This window comes from Amphiprion ocellaris, chromosome 2 (assembly GCF_022539595.1).
Source record: "Amphiprion ocellaris isolate individual 3 ecotype Okinawa chromosome 2, ASM2253959v1, whole genome shotgun sequence".
Lineage (NCBI taxonomy): Eukaryota > Metazoa > Chordata > Actinopteri > Pomacentridae > Amphiprion > Amphiprion ocellaris.
In genome coordinates this window covers 24,811,990-24,827,457 of record NC_072767.1, presented here as the reverse complement: position 1 = coordinate 24,827,457, position 15,468 = coordinate 24,811,990, and the positions used below count along the sequence as shown (strand labels likewise).

General features: G+C 35.8%; 1 long non-coding RNA gene across 2 annotated transcripts; it reads left to right on the top strand.

The window, feature by feature from the left end:
• The first annotated feature begins 938 nt into the window (after window positions 1-938).
• LOC129350006 (uncharacterized) lies at window positions 939-5,236 on the top strand. Of its 2 annotated transcripts, XR_008603196.1 has the most exons (4): window positions 939-1,038; window positions 1,939-2,039; window positions 3,122-4,955; window positions 5,019-5,236. It is a non-coding gene; the product is annotated as an uncharacterized LOC129350006 (long non-coding RNA). The 2 variants fall into 2 exon arrangements; XR_008603198.1 differs by having other exon boundaries at window positions 3,122-5,236.
• The last annotated feature ends 10,232 nt before the right edge of the window (window positions 5,237-15,468 follow it).

Here is a 15,468-nt window from a genome sequence, read left to right as displayed (position 1 = left end):
GGTTTAGGAAGGTAATTATATTCTGTCAAGTTTCAAAGCAGGATATATGCAGCAGTGAGATTATTGTGCATACGGATGTACTACAGAACATGACGTCTCTAATAAAGTATCAAAATACAGCAAGGGATAGCAATGAAAATACATTTTATTTGTACTAGAGTTGGCTGTAGTTTGATATATCATCATCACACATGGACAGAATTTTCAATGTTGAAATTAGAAATAAAACTCTGGATATATTGCCTATGAGTGAATTTTTTCAGCAGCATCTCTTCTCTTGGACTATTCTGATTGGTGGTAACTCTAATATAAAAAAAATGTTAACTTTGTACATTATTTTCTTAATAGAAATTACAGACAAAGACACTAAGAATCAAATCTTATCGCAAAATTATTATTTCCATGGAGTGGCACGTCTTTAACCTTGGAAGAATTTAGGAAACATCCTTTTTAAAATTATTATTATTATTCATTTAATATTCCTGAGCAGACATGCTGACAACACAACTAACATATTGCTTTAGTGGTGATTTGAATACCAAAAATGTTAACACTACCTGCTTTCATTTATGCATCGGACAATTGGCATTACAGTGAATTAGCAAGCTTCACTGTAAAATGAGAACCAAGGTATATCCGTATGTGATTTCTAAAGTCTCATATTAACAAAGTTTTCAACTAGCCTATACGTTACAGATCCGTGTATATTTTGGCAATTGGATATTCCGTTCTGAAACGGGTATTGAAAAACAAAAAACGAGTGGTTATTTGATTTTCGTTTTAAAATACAAAACTTAAAATACAGAATAACAAAAAAAATAAAATCAGTAAGAGACAGAAACGAAAAAAGGTCCGTTTTTTTTTTTTTTTTCATTTTCTGAGACCGGAAGTGGTCATCAGCAAGAGTGCAGCCAAACGACAACAAGATTCTCAGAGGGCGGAGCCAGAGAGCAGCGATTGGTCAGCCCATAGATATATGGTCGGCACATCTGGTGGCGTCTCTGGCTGCTGTTGACCTTGTTTTTGGAGTAAAACACGGTAAGAAGATGAATGCTTCTAACCTGTAGCGTTATTTTGTTGTACGTTAAGTCAGCGATTTGTGAAGAGTTGTGTTTTGTCGTGTTTGAGCAGTTGGTCCGGACGCGTTAGCTAGCTAAGCGGCTAAGTTAGCTAGCGGGCTAATTAACACAGGTGGCTAACTTACCAGTGAACACCTGTGTTAGTTGCTGACGCAGCTGTCCGTCATTAGAATGAACTTCTCAACCTGTATTTCTCTGCTGTGTATTTTAGCTTTTAATAAAGTTATTTTACTTTAAGGTTAACTGAAACCCGTTCAGCTGCACTGAAGTTTAACATTCAGCTGGTTTGAATTAAACCGTGCTTAACTTAACATTGCGCAACATTACCTCTCTGAATCTCCATAATTTCATTAAATTCCTTCTCTTTTCCACTGCTCAAGTTCAATCCAGTACATAAAATGACATTAATAGTGAATAAACTAACAACCAGCCATTGTATTTATTTATTACTGCATGTATTTGTAATAAAACATGAGTTGAAACATCCTACTTTTGGATCTAGAACTGCACAAGCTGTTCATTTTCAGTCACCTGATGAGTTAAACTCCCCTTTTTATGTGAGGTTGAAGCAGAAAGTCTGAGTTAACAAAGAAAGTTGTTTATAATTTGTGATACCTGTTATCTCTGACTGAGGCTTTAGTTTTTGTTGAGCTGATTTACACGTAGAAACTTTGTTCAGGAAAATTTCTCAGTAGCTCAGAGGACAGGCTGCTTTTTACACAACCTTGTAAGAGAACGTCTGTCAATGCTTTCAGCAGAATTTAGAAACACAACACTTCCTAAACAGATATTTTGAGGCTGTGAGGTTGAACGTTTGAGAGTATATCAGTGTGTTTGTTTGTGGTCTTTCTGTTTCTAGGTGGAAGCTGAATTAGTGAGGATGACTCCTGCTCCTGTCATCTCTAAGCTCCTCACACATCTTTATCTGCACATGAGGAAAATCACTCCTGTAGAATGCAGGTATGTTTGTCATTATTATAAAAAGATGTTGCCTGGTGACCTGTCAGAAACCCATCATACAGAGTCAGCCAAGATAATGTTTACACACATCAGGAAAAGAAAAACTTGCATAAATATTTCAATACCAAATTTATTCAGACATCACGAGATTAATAAAAGTTATCTTTGGCCTCTACAATTACAAGAGGTGCTCAAAGTGGTGGCCACTGGCTTCCAGACATTTCTGTTGTGTTGTAAATGTCACTTGTTGATGCTCCATTCATGAGGGTAGCGCCATCTGTTGGGAAAACAGTGGTCAGAATGTTGTGGCTGATCGGTAGATCTGTCTGCCTTCACTCTGACATCCAGAGTTATACAAAAGTGTAGTATGTGTGCAGTGCAGAAGACATTTACTTTATTGTATGCAGTTTTTTTTTTTTTTTTTTTTTTTTATTTAAGGGAGAGCATTTTTTTTTTATCCACCTGAAGAAGACCTAATCTTTCCCTTCAAAGGATAGTTAATTATTACTACGGCTTCCATAGTGGTCCCATCAGAGAAAATCATATCCATATACAGATTTTTATTAATTCCAGGGCTGGTTCAGTAAAGATTATAATAATAACTACATCAGATAATTCTTGGTCGCAGTTGGAATTTTGCACCTTGAGAGATGGTTGAGAAGGTTTGCAGTTCTTGTTTTAGCAAAATATGTTATAATAGAAGATCTTTATTGTCATTGTACATGAAATTATCTGCAAACCAGCAAAGTGTATCAGCCTGAGGTATCTAAAAATAAATAAGTAAAGAAAAATGCTTCTAAAGTCAATAATAAACAGAATATTTTGAGGGAATATTCTAAAAAGGAAAGAAAAGCTCCATTCTCACTCCTCTCAGGATAAACTGTCATTAAAATTGACTTTAAATTTAGCTTCAACACAAGATAAAAACATTTACTTTCATTACTGATGTTGTCAAGTTTTAATAAAGTTCATGCTACTTTTATAAAATGATGAAAGTGAATAAATTGTATAAATAATATAATATAAATAAATTGTATTTCTGTGATCTGTGTTTGATTTCTGTCTTTTCTCCTGTCATCCAGATGTTCAGAGGGAGACGATGCCACATCTGGTCCAGCTGATGGAAGGTCTTGAAGTTCTCTGACTGGCCTCGACTGAAGATGGTCGTCTCACTGGATTTAAGGTTCAGATGCTCAGTAACAAACTCCACCAATGAGCCAACAGGGAAGCTTTAGGTTTATTAAATGTTGCTATGAAGGTTTCGCTGTTTTTCTTTGTGAATGCAATGTGCTCCAACTGAAAGTTGAATTAGAACTTAGAAGTAAATCCTTCCATCTGAAAGGATCTAGTTGCATTAATAACCTCATAACATTTTAATTTTTATTCCAGTCTTGGTTGAAAATAGAATCTCTGTATTGATTCAGGTAAAAACTGAACTTCACAGCATGTTGGAGCAAAACAACCAGATGAAAACTGTGATGGTGTTGGATTGTCAGACCGTAATGTTGCAGCTCAAAGCAGCTTTTTCTAGCTCAGTTCATTCTGACATTCAGCTATGAATCAACACAGCAGATGGTGATCCATGCTGTGGAAGTCTCACATCTCCTGATTTAATGGAGCTGCTTTGCAATTTTTACACTGTTTATTCACCAACACTTTATTTAATAAAAGTCCCATCTAGTTTTTATGAGGAATGTGATGTTTTAATTTCTCTGTGAATAACTGCAGTCTAATGCAACAGCTGGAATTGTAACATCTGTCCTGATATTGATCATGAAGTATTGATCAGAATACTTATGGTTAGCAGTCATCCCTGAAGTTTTACATTAAAATCTTTACTTGTGTTGTGAACTTTGGTAAGAAGCAGAAACTTTTGCGTTGCCATGGATACATGAGTGTTAAATTCTGTCCATGTTTCCATTTTGGGAAATGCAGTCCAGTTCCAGAATGTGGAGGAATTTAGTCTCACAATCACAGACAACAAATATTATCTGAAAGTCCGGTTATTGTTGTTTATCAGCACAATACAAAAAGATTAATGTTAGAAATATTCCAGTTAAGACTCTAGAATATCATGATTTATGTAAATTTACCTCAATAATATAAATGTTCAGGTTAAGATTGTGCAGTGATATTTATTATGTAAGTTTAGCTGATTAACGTTTATGACTCTGCACTAAAATATTATTTAAATTGACATCATTATTATAATATTTAGGGTCAGACCCTACAGTATTGAGATTAAGAAATCAAATATTCTATAAAATGTAAATACACTGAACTCATTTGGATATATTTAAATGAGACTCTACAATATTATTTGACACAAATCTATCTAAATCAAAATTTTAATCATTTTTACTCCAAACATTTACTGGACTGATTTAAATATTAAAATCACTCCTTTCTAATCCTCTGCTGTACGTTCAAACCTGAGGCCTTAAATAGAAACACACAAGTATCTGTTTGAAGGAACTTCTGTAGAGTCCTGGTTCCAGAACATGATGATAGAATTATAGACAAACTTTAACAAAAGCTGCCTGAGAGTTTACAGGTTTTTGTGTTGGATTTCTTCAGTAATTTAATGAGAGTTATCAGCAATAATCAAGTGTTCATTTGATGAACTTCATTTCCTAAAACATCCAGAATTGGAGCTCATATCTTTGGCAGCTGTAAAGTTTCTGCTCCTTCAAAGTTCACAACACAATGAAGTAATTCCTAAAACACTCTCAATGCTGGAGAGCGTTTGTGATGCTGAAGCAGTGATCAGTTTTTCTGTTTCTTCTCTGGAGATGCACAATGAGGGACGTCTGCAGAGACTGAGAAAGAGTCTCACCACATCCTGACATGAGGAAAAAGACTTTATTGAAGACTACAATGAGAAAAACTATCAGACAGCAGACGGCTGCATTCAAGGTGAGCTCTGAACATTTGATCTGGAACAGGAATTCAATAACTGCAGCATGAGCTTCATTTTAGTCTGTAGCTGCTGAATTCATGGATGAATCATCTGGCACTAGAGAGGAAGACCATCAAACATCCACGTCAGCTGATGGAGGTCCAAGAGTCTCACCAAGCAAACAACCTACAGAGTGAAGACCTCTAACCTGATTGGACGGCCTCCTATTCAGCCACATGTGTGAAGAAATGCCTCCAAGTTGATTCGTTTTCTAAAATAAATCCAGTTTGAGTCCTAATCTATGCCTGTGTGTTTGCTTCTTTACACTGCTGTTAACAGTTTAGGCTGTTAGATTGTTCCAGATAAGACAAGTACAAGATTCTTCAGAGCCGTTCTACCACGAGCCTGACAGGAAGAACTCCAACAGCTACTGAATGTTCCTGCGGTTACAAGGCTACAGGAGGAGTCCTACGAGGACGAGCCGGTCCACCTGATGGAGGCCAGTCGCTGCGGTTCAAAGCCAACACCGACTACGTGGACTTCTACTGGACCACACGGAGGCCTTCAAACCGGACCAACAAGTTCAGCGACTCCCCGACTCGTGGGTCTGAGGACGCCGCCGAGCCTCGGCCCAACTGGCCTCCTGTCTGTGGGTGTTTGAGTGCTGAGAGGTTTGTGGATGCATGTGAACATGTCTGTGTTGAAACAGCAGCTTTGGACTCAGTAACGCCAGGAAAAACCAAGAGCTCCTTTATTTGTGACTTCCACTAAAAAACTGATGAAAATAAGTTTGCCAGGGTTCTGATTGATAACAGATTATTAAATAATTGTTTAAATATTCCTTTAAACAATCCTTTTAGGTCTACATTTCCTTTACACCGACTTCTTCGTATATGTACAAGTATTTTGGGTGGAATATACCATTAAGCCCAATGTTCAAGGGTTCTTCTGGGAATATACCATTAAACCAACCTTTTAGGTAAATGTTCCAGGATGTTGGGTAGAATATACCATCAGATCAACCTTTTAGGTCTACATTGGAAGATTTTAGAGTAGAATATTGCTCCATCCTTTAGGTCAACATTTAAGGTGGAATACTCCTTTACACCAAGATTTTTTGGTCTGCATTGAAGGATTTTAGGTGGAATATTCCTTTGAATGAACTTTTTAAGTTTATGTTCAAGGATGTTGGGTGGAATATACCATCAGACCATCCTCCAAGGTCTACAGTAGTGAATTTTAGGTGGAATATACCATTAAACTCACCTTTTAGGTCTACATTGGAGGATTTTAGGTGGAATTTTCTTCCAAACCGTCTTTTAGTCTACATTTAAGGATGTTTAGGATGGTATATTCGTCCAAACCCTCAGGTCTACATTTCAGGTGGAATATTCCTCCATACTAACTTTTTTGGTCTACATTGAAGGATTTTTTCTAAACCACCCTTTCGGGTCTATATTTGAGGTTTTAGGTGGAATATTCCTTTTAACCAGCCCCTCAGGTCTCTGAGGACTTTGGATGGAATACTCGATTAAACCAACATTTTAGGTGCATGTCCAAGGATTTTTGGTGGAATGTTCCTTTAAGGTGGATGTTTGAGGACCTTGTAGGTGGAATACTTCCTGAAACCAACCTTTTAGGTCAACATTCAAAGATTTAAGGTGGAATATTCCTTTAAACCAACCTAAATTTCATGTTTTGATCATTATCAAGTGAGAAACCTCAATCCAGACTCCTCATAATGACGTTTGAGATTTATGCTGCTGTTATTTGTTTAGTCAAGACTAAATGACAGAAATCCACAACTGTAATTTTATTTCAGGACTCGGGTTATTAAATGTCAAAACAATCCATGTGACTCTAAAAACTCAACAGCTTTACAAACTCTAAGATTAAACTCTCCACAAGGATCCAAAATAAGTTGGACTTCTACATGAGAGCCGTAATTATTCTTAATCTACTTCCTGAAAAGTTTGGTCAATAAAAAAAGACAAAAACTAATATTTTCAGCTGAACGAAAGACAGACTTTGTGATTTTTCTGCACACGTGTTGTTGTAAACTTACTCTTTCAAATAAATATCCTCCTAACCCCCTGGAAACCAGCATTTGTCCTGTTTTTGTGTTGCTCCTCGGCGACCCTAGACAGCCGGGTCCTAATGTTTTTTGAGCAACATACCATACTATGACATTTTTACAGTGAGGTTTCTACTATGGAACCAGTTTGACATGTTCAGGCGTTCTTTGTGTGAAAACTCAGAGACTTCAGGTATCAGAAGGTGGTTTTCAACTTTCTTTGTTAACTTTCTGCTTCAACTTTAAACTAAATTTACTTCACTAAGCCAGCCCTCTGGACTTCCAGTAAGCTGTGTTCCTATTGGCTGTCCAGGTGACTGCTTGGTATTATCAGGAACACCTGAGCAGCTCAATGTCTTCCTGCTTTATTTAGCTGCAGACAAACATTTCCTCTGCTTGTCTTCACCACTGAACCGGGTTTGACTCCATTGCTTTAGTTTGTTATTTAGGTGTTGGCTTGCAGCTTCCAGCAGTAAAATCGTCTTTAATGTGTTTCTTGGTGTGTTTTAGGGCTTTGTACTGGATAGTTATCTTGGTAAATGTGGTTCTTTAGCCACAGTTAGCACATGGTGCTAATGTGTGCAGTGATTAGTGGATTTGGTGCAGGTGAGTTGTGTCTTTATCTTGGCTGTAGTGAGTCTTCAGAGGTTTTTGGTCAGACACATTCTGTATTCTTGTTTGAGAACCAACGTTGGTTGTCCAGAAGGTAAGAGTTCCTGTCCTGATTCTCTGTTCTCAGAGGTTCTCTGGTAGGCTGCAGGAGACTTTAGCGTTTGGGTTGTGCTAGTTTGGTTTTTGTACAGTTTCATTTGGACTATCTTGAGGCCCCTCCATGTGGTTTAGTGAGGTTTTCTGGAACAGTTCTACAAAGCAGCCTGCAGCAGAAGAAGACTTTGAGAGTTTTTAGGAAGTTCTGGAGAACAGACTTTAGAGCAGCAGAAACATTTGTCAGCAGTTTGAGCAGGAGAAGGTGAGTTTCAGAGTAGAAATGAGATGGAAACCTTCTTGACCCATGTGATGAGGTCCTGTACCAAGAGTTTGAGCAGGTTGTGAAGAGTCTGTAGTTCTTTGGTCTGAAAGCACAAGAAGAGTCGACTCATTAAAGGAGAAAACAGGCAATATTGTTTGTTCTTCTGTCACTCTGCAGTTTCCTTAGACTTAATATCAAGTTTATATTTTAAATGATTTACCATGTGAGCCCAAGAAGACTTCAATAAACTCCCTCCATCCCCTGGACACAACATATTTTATTATCATGTTAAATCTTTTTAAAAAAATATATTTTTGAGTTTTAATCATAGTTTTTTTTTTTCTCTTTGTTTAGTTTTGTCATCTGTGTAAAAGGTGCTAAACAAATAAAGCTGAATTGATAAACTGAATAACTGACTAACTCATGATTGTGACAATAGAAGTATTTTCATTGTGATTTAAGGGTTTGTTTCATTTTTAAAGTTGGGCTTAAAATCTTGACAGAAAAAAAGATTAAAGAAATAAACTACATTTAAAAAAGCAACTAAAAAGCAGTTAAATCAAACGAAAAAACCATTTAATACAATAAAACTTTTAAAAAGAAACGTAAACATTAAATACAATTAAATGATATTAAACAGACAAAATATTGAATTAGACAATTAAACAGAAGATACAAAACATGTAATTATGAAAATAAACAAAATTTTAAAACAAAAATATTAAACATTAAAGATGAAATATTTTAGATGATTAAACATTTTAAAAAATACAATTAAACAAGAAGAACATTAAACATTTAAAAAAATACAAAACATTTAGATTATTAAACCTTTGAAAAGACAAAACATTAAATTAAAAAATTAAATGTTTAATTAGAAAATTAAATCTTAAAGACAATAAAACTTTAAATAGGAATTAAACAGAAAATACAATGAAGTATTTAAAAAGAAAATTAAACATTAAAAGGTGGTAAAACATTTAAAAAGAAAAACCTTAAAGATTTAATGGAAAAATTAAACATTGGGAAAGAAAAGGAAATTTTTTCAAACAAGCCGATAAAACATTTGAAAAACAATTAAACATTAAAAAGACAAAACATTTGGAAATCAAATCAGACATTAGAAAAGAATAAAAGGTGAGAAAAGAGCAAAACTAAACGTTTAAGAAGAATCAAACTACAGACACAACATTTGAAAAGACACCAGTTAGACTTTAGAAGATCAAATTAAACAGAAGAGGCAATAAAATGATCAAAAAGAGCAAAAACAGATAAAGGTCTTGAAGTGTTTTCTAGTCTGAAATGAAAACATCACGTTGTTTCTTCAAACATTTCCTCTTTCTATGTTCTTGGTTTGATTGTGGATGGATTTACTAAGAACTCATTTCAGAAAACTCCTTTCCAGATAAAGTCTACTAGTAGTTGAAGGCATTTATCAAACTAATGTTACCTTTTGATCTCCACAAACTTTACTGTTCAGTGAAGAGAATCAAAGTTTGTTGAGGATTTCTAAAAAAACCCACAGGTGAAGGTCTGAGAAGAACTCAGATGGATGGTCTAAATGTGAAATCAAGACTCATGGTCACAAGTTTTAAGGCTTCTGTTAACCATAAAGTTCAAACTAACAGAGAAGTACTGAGAAACTTTTAAGATTTCAGTCCTCAGACTGTCTAAAGGTTCAAACTAACAGAGAAGTACTCAAGAACTTTTCGGATTTCAGTCCTCAGACTGTCTGAAGGTTCAAACTAACAGACAAGTACTGAGAAACTTTTAAGATTTCAGTCCTCAGACTGTCTGAAGGTTCAAACTAACAGAGAACTACTCAAGAACTTTTCGGATTTCAGTCCTCAGACTGTCTGAAGGTTCAAACTAACAGAGAACTACTGAGGAACTTGGAAGATATCAGTCCTTGGACTGTGTGAAAGTTCAATCCAACAGAGAACTACTGTGGGACTTAGAAAATTTCAGCCCTCAGACTGTGTGAAAGCTCAGGTCCTGAGGACTCGGGAGGTGTGGAGGCTTGGAAAGTCTTGAAACTGAAGGTTCAACCCTCCAGCACAAAGGCTGAAGTCCAACCTCCTGAGAAAAACGGTCGAGTCGAGACTCGAGATAAAAAAAAACTCGAAAACGACAAAAAATAGATGATAAATGCGCAAAAAAAAGAAGAATTAGTATCTGAGCAAATAGCTCAGGGGATAAGAAGAGTGACTACAGAGTGGAAGGTCGCAGGTTCAAGACCCACCACCGGCACTTTTCTTTGTTTGTCTTTGTCAGGATTTTGAGAAAATTTAAGAAGTGTCTGGTCTTGAACCAGCGACCTGCAGCTCCATAGGCAAATCCTTAACTCACTGAGCTACAGATCAGATGAAAAGAAATAATTTCGTCGTCCCTTTGGCATCGTAGTTCCTCAAGTGACCACATGGGTGGAGCCAAGGCGGAGTCTGGGTGGAGTCAGGGCGGAGAGTGGGTGGGGAGTTGGGTGGCGGCCTCCCCCCTCTACTTCTCCGCCTCCCCCGACCACCCACCACACCTTCCTCCGCCCCACGAGTTCTTCGAGTCGCCACGAGTTCTTCGAGTCTCCACGGGTTTTCCCCAGTTTCTGGAGTTTCCAACTGGTCCGAGGCACAACAACTTGACATGAAGAGGTGTTGAAGTCAGCCAGGATGGACTGACTTTTTACAGCCACTGGAAGGAAGACCACTAGAAGAGCAGGTCTTTAACCACCATCCAGACAATCCATGGAGTTGGTCAACTTTTATCAACCTCCATCCACATGTTCAACTTCATATCTTTGAGACTTTTAGCACCACAAACCTTTAGTATCACACTTTATTATCAATTATTAGGACTTTAATGGAATCCACCAGCAGATTTAATTTTTCTTGACAAACTTTATTCTTGTCGTCGTGGGACTGCAGTATTTAAAACTCTTCCTTCTATTTGACCTCATGTTTATTAGTTTTAGTGGAGAAACTTATTTTAATTGTCCATTAGTCTCTTAAAAACCAAATAATAAATTTGATTAGTCAAGATGTTTAAATTTCTTACTTTGTCATATTTTAAATATGACAATATAAAAATAAAGCGTCTTGAGACAATTTGACCTGTAACTGGTGTTATATAAATAAAATTGAATTAAAACTGTATGCTTCTTGTAATGTTGGAGTAATTCAGCCATATATGTTGGAAAACACATTTTCTTTGTCCATTAATCTGTTGATTGTTTTCTCCACTAATTAATTTCTTGTTTTGGTTTATAAAATGTCAAACCCAAATATATTCAGTTTACCGTCATAAAAACCAAACAGATTTACATTCATGATGCAGGAATCAGGCAGTTTTTCACTTTTTATCTTAGATTAGTCAGAAAGACAGTTGATAGTGTGTGAATTATTGCAGCTTGTGAGCAGTAAAAGGTTTTAATCTTTGGGGCCGAGTGTCAAAAAACATTTAGAAACCAAAATCAACAAAACAGTCAAAGATTTGAACATCATTTGCATGACAATGTCTAATTAAAGGACATTTATTTCCAACGTAAATGCGTGATATTCATCCTCTGGAGCTTTCTCTTCACATTGTCTTCCACCTGGACTGGTTTGGTCGGGAGCATGTGCAACAAACATTTGAAGAACTGCACTTTAACATCAATGAATGACACTGAAGTTTAATCTCTACATAAATGAGACTGAGTCTGGATGTGCTGCTCTGTCATTAACTCCTAAGTTTAGGGAAAGTTCAAACAAAAGAGGACAGTTCAGACAAGACTTGAGAATGAGCTAATTTTGAACAAACATCTCAGACTTTCTGAGCTTCAGCACCTCCAGCAAGGTATTTTAACAACAAGCAACTCAAGAGATCCAGAAGTTGGAGAGAGTTAGCTTTAGCTGAGCCAAAGAACATGTGGGACGCTAACCTAGTAAACATTTCAGACTTTTCTCAGTGAATTCTGAGAAATAATTTAGTATTTAATGACAGAGCTACACATCTTAACTCAGTCTCATTAAAACAGACTCTAATTCAGTGTCATCCATCCATATTAAAGTGCACTTACCCAAAATGTTTGTTGCATGAGCTCCAACAAAACCTGTCCAGGTCGAAGGCCACTTTGACAAACAGGAAGTGGACGATTCCAAGCAGATTTATAGAAGGGAGAACCGGACTGTACTAAGTGTGGTCGAGTATAGAGGGGTGTTTCGTGGGTTTCTAAGGCTGATAATGATTATTAGTGAGACATTTGGAATAAATATTCATTTGCAGTAAATGAAAGTATTTAAAATCTTGGAGTTAAACTTAGAAGAACACAAACTCTAACAGAAAACTTTTTTGATACGTTTTTGTTTTGTTTACAGATGTTAAGTTAAAGGAGTTTTGTCCGTGACGTATAACCAGTCAAATCTCTCCAGAAGACAGCGCGACCACAGGTAGATAAAGGTTCAGAGCCAAAGTAGCGCCACTTTTAAATTCATTTATTACTGTAAATCAGTAAAAAATAAAATACTGATTATCAGTAAACCAGTCAGCCCACAATTACTACAATTCTACAATGTATGTCTCTTTCCTTTGACTTATTTGTTGTTTTCTGGATTGTACTCAGCTGCATGCCTTCGTCCAACTGGCCTCCGTTGACTCGTCCCGCCTGCCGTCTCTGGAGCTGAAGCTGGATTGGAACAGACCAAAGTACAGTCCAATCACGATGCTAGCTGCCTCTCAAAAGGCTCCTTCATCTGGCAGGTGGCGGCACTTCTTCTGAAGGGAAGCTGAGCTGGCCTGGAAGAACTTTGGAGATGTGTTCTAGTGGTTGGTGGATGTGTGGGGAGATAGAGAGGGACCTTTGAATTGTTCAGAAAGGAAAACGGGGAACCCATTGGTAGTTTTGGTTTAGGGTGCTACTGCGGTGTGTTTTTGGGTTTTAAGAGGTGAACAGGAAGAGTTTTTTTTTCGTATTGATTATCTTTTACTTTGTTCCTGGTTGGAATGCCCATCAATGTCAGCGTGAAGTTCATGAATTTTGGCACAAAAAAAACGCCATAGTATAGTATAGTATAGTGTTGGGAAAAAAAATGTGATTTTTCAACATGTTGTAAAAACGTGCCATTTGATGAAATAATGTAAAGGAGGCCGTGACAAACACTCCAGAAAGGTTTTCTTTGAAAAAAAAATCATCATGAATTTGGGCGCAAAAAAATGCCTTACTATACTATGTCGAAAAAAAATGAGATTTTTCAAACATGTTGTAAAAACGTGCCATATGATGAAATAATGTAAAGGAGGGCATGAAAAAGACTCCAGAAAGGTTTTCTTTGAAAAAAAAATCATCATGAATTTGGGCGCAAAAAAAACGCCTTACTATACTATGTCGAAAAAAAATGTGATTTTTCAAACATGTTGTAAAAACGTGCCATATGATGAAATAATGTAAAGGAGGGCGTGAAAGACACTCCAGAAAGGTTTTCTTTGAAAAAAAAATCATCATGAATTTTGGCGCAAAAAAAACGCCTTACTATACTATGTCGAAAAAAAAAGGGATTTTTCAAACATGTTGTAAAAACGTGCCATATGATGAAATAATGTAAAGGAGGGCGTGACAAACACTCCAGAAAGGTTTTCTTTGAAAAAAAAAAAACATCATGAATTTTGACGCAAAAAAAACGCCTTACTATACTATGTCGAAAAAAAATGCGATTTTTCAAACATGTTGTAAAAACGTGCCATATGATGAAATAATGTAAAGGACGGCGTGAAAAACACTGCAGAAAGGTTTTCTTTGAAAAAAAAATCATCAGGAATTTTGGCGCAAAAAAAACGCCTTACTATACTATGTCGAAAAAAAATGAGATTTTTCAAACATGTTGTAAAAACGTGCCATATGATGAAATAATGTAAAGGAGGGCATGAAAAAGATTCCAGAAAGGTTTTCTTTAAAAAAAAAAACATCATGAATTTTGGCGCAAAAAAATGCCTTACTATACTATGTCGAAAAAAAATGTGATTTTTCAACATGTTGTAAAAACGTGCCATTTGATGAAATAATGTAAAGGAGGCCGTGACAAACACTCCAGAAAGGTTTTCTTTGAAAAAAAAATCATCATGAATTTGGGCGCAAAAAAACGCCTTACTATACTATGTCGAAAAAAAATGTGATTTTTCAAACATGTTGTAAAAACGTGCCATATGATGAAATAATGTAAAGGAGGGCAGTGAAAAACACTCCAGAAAGGTTTTCTTTGAAAAAAAAATCATCATGAATTTTGGCGCAAAAAAAACGCCTTACTATACTATGTCGAAAAAAAAAGGGATTTTTCAAACATGTTGTAAAAACGTGCCATATGATGAAATAATGTAAAGGAGGGCGTGACAAACACTCCAGAAAGGTTTTCTTTGAAAAAAAAAAAACATCATGAATTTTGACGCAAAAAAACGCCTTACTATACTATGTCGAAAAAAAATGCGATTTTTCAAACATGTTGTAAAAACGTGCCATATGATGAAATAATGTAAAGGACGGCGTGAAAAACACTGCAGAAAGGTTTTCTTTGAAAAAAAAATCATCAGGAATTTTGGCGCAAAAAAAACGCCTTACTATACTATGTCGAAAAAAAATGAGATTTTTCAAACATGTTGTAAAAACGTGTCATATGATGAAATAATGTAAAGGAGGGCATGAAAAAGATTCCAGAAAGGTTTTCTTTAAAAAAAAAAAAATCATGAATTTTGGCGCAAAAAAATGCCTTACTATACTATGTCGAAAAAAAATGTGATTTTTCAACATGTTGTAAAAACGTGCCATTTGATGAAATAATGTAAAGGAGGCCGTGACAAACACTCCAGAAAGGTTTTCTTTGAAAAAAAAATCATCATGAATTTGGGCGCAAAAAAACGCCTTACTATACTATGTCGAAAAAAAATGTGATTTTTCAAACATGTTGTAAAAACTTGCCATATGATGAAATAATGTAAAGGAGGGCATGAAAAACACTGCAGAAAGGTTTTCTTTGAAAAAAAAAATCATCAGGAATTTTGGCGCAAAAAAAACGCCTTACTATACTATGTCGAAAAAAAATGAGATTTTTCAAACATGTTGTAAAAACGTGCCATATGATGAAATAATGTAAAGGAGGGCATGAAAAAGACTCCAGAAAGGTTTTCTTTGAAAAAAAAAAACATCATGAATTTTGGCGCAAAAAAATGCCTTACTATACTATGTCGAAAAAAAAATGTGATTTTTCAACATGTTGTAAAAACGTGCCATTTGATGAAATAATGTAAAGGAGGCCGTGACAAACACTCCAGAAAGGTTTTCTTTGAAAAAAAAATCATCATGAATTTGGGCGCAAAAAAAACGCCTTACTATACTATGTCGAAAAAAAATGTGATTTTTCAAACATGTTGTTAAAACGTGCCATATGATGAAATAATGTAAAGGAGGGTGTGGAAAACACTCCAGAAAGGTTTTCTTTGAAAAAAAAATCATCATGAATTTTGATGC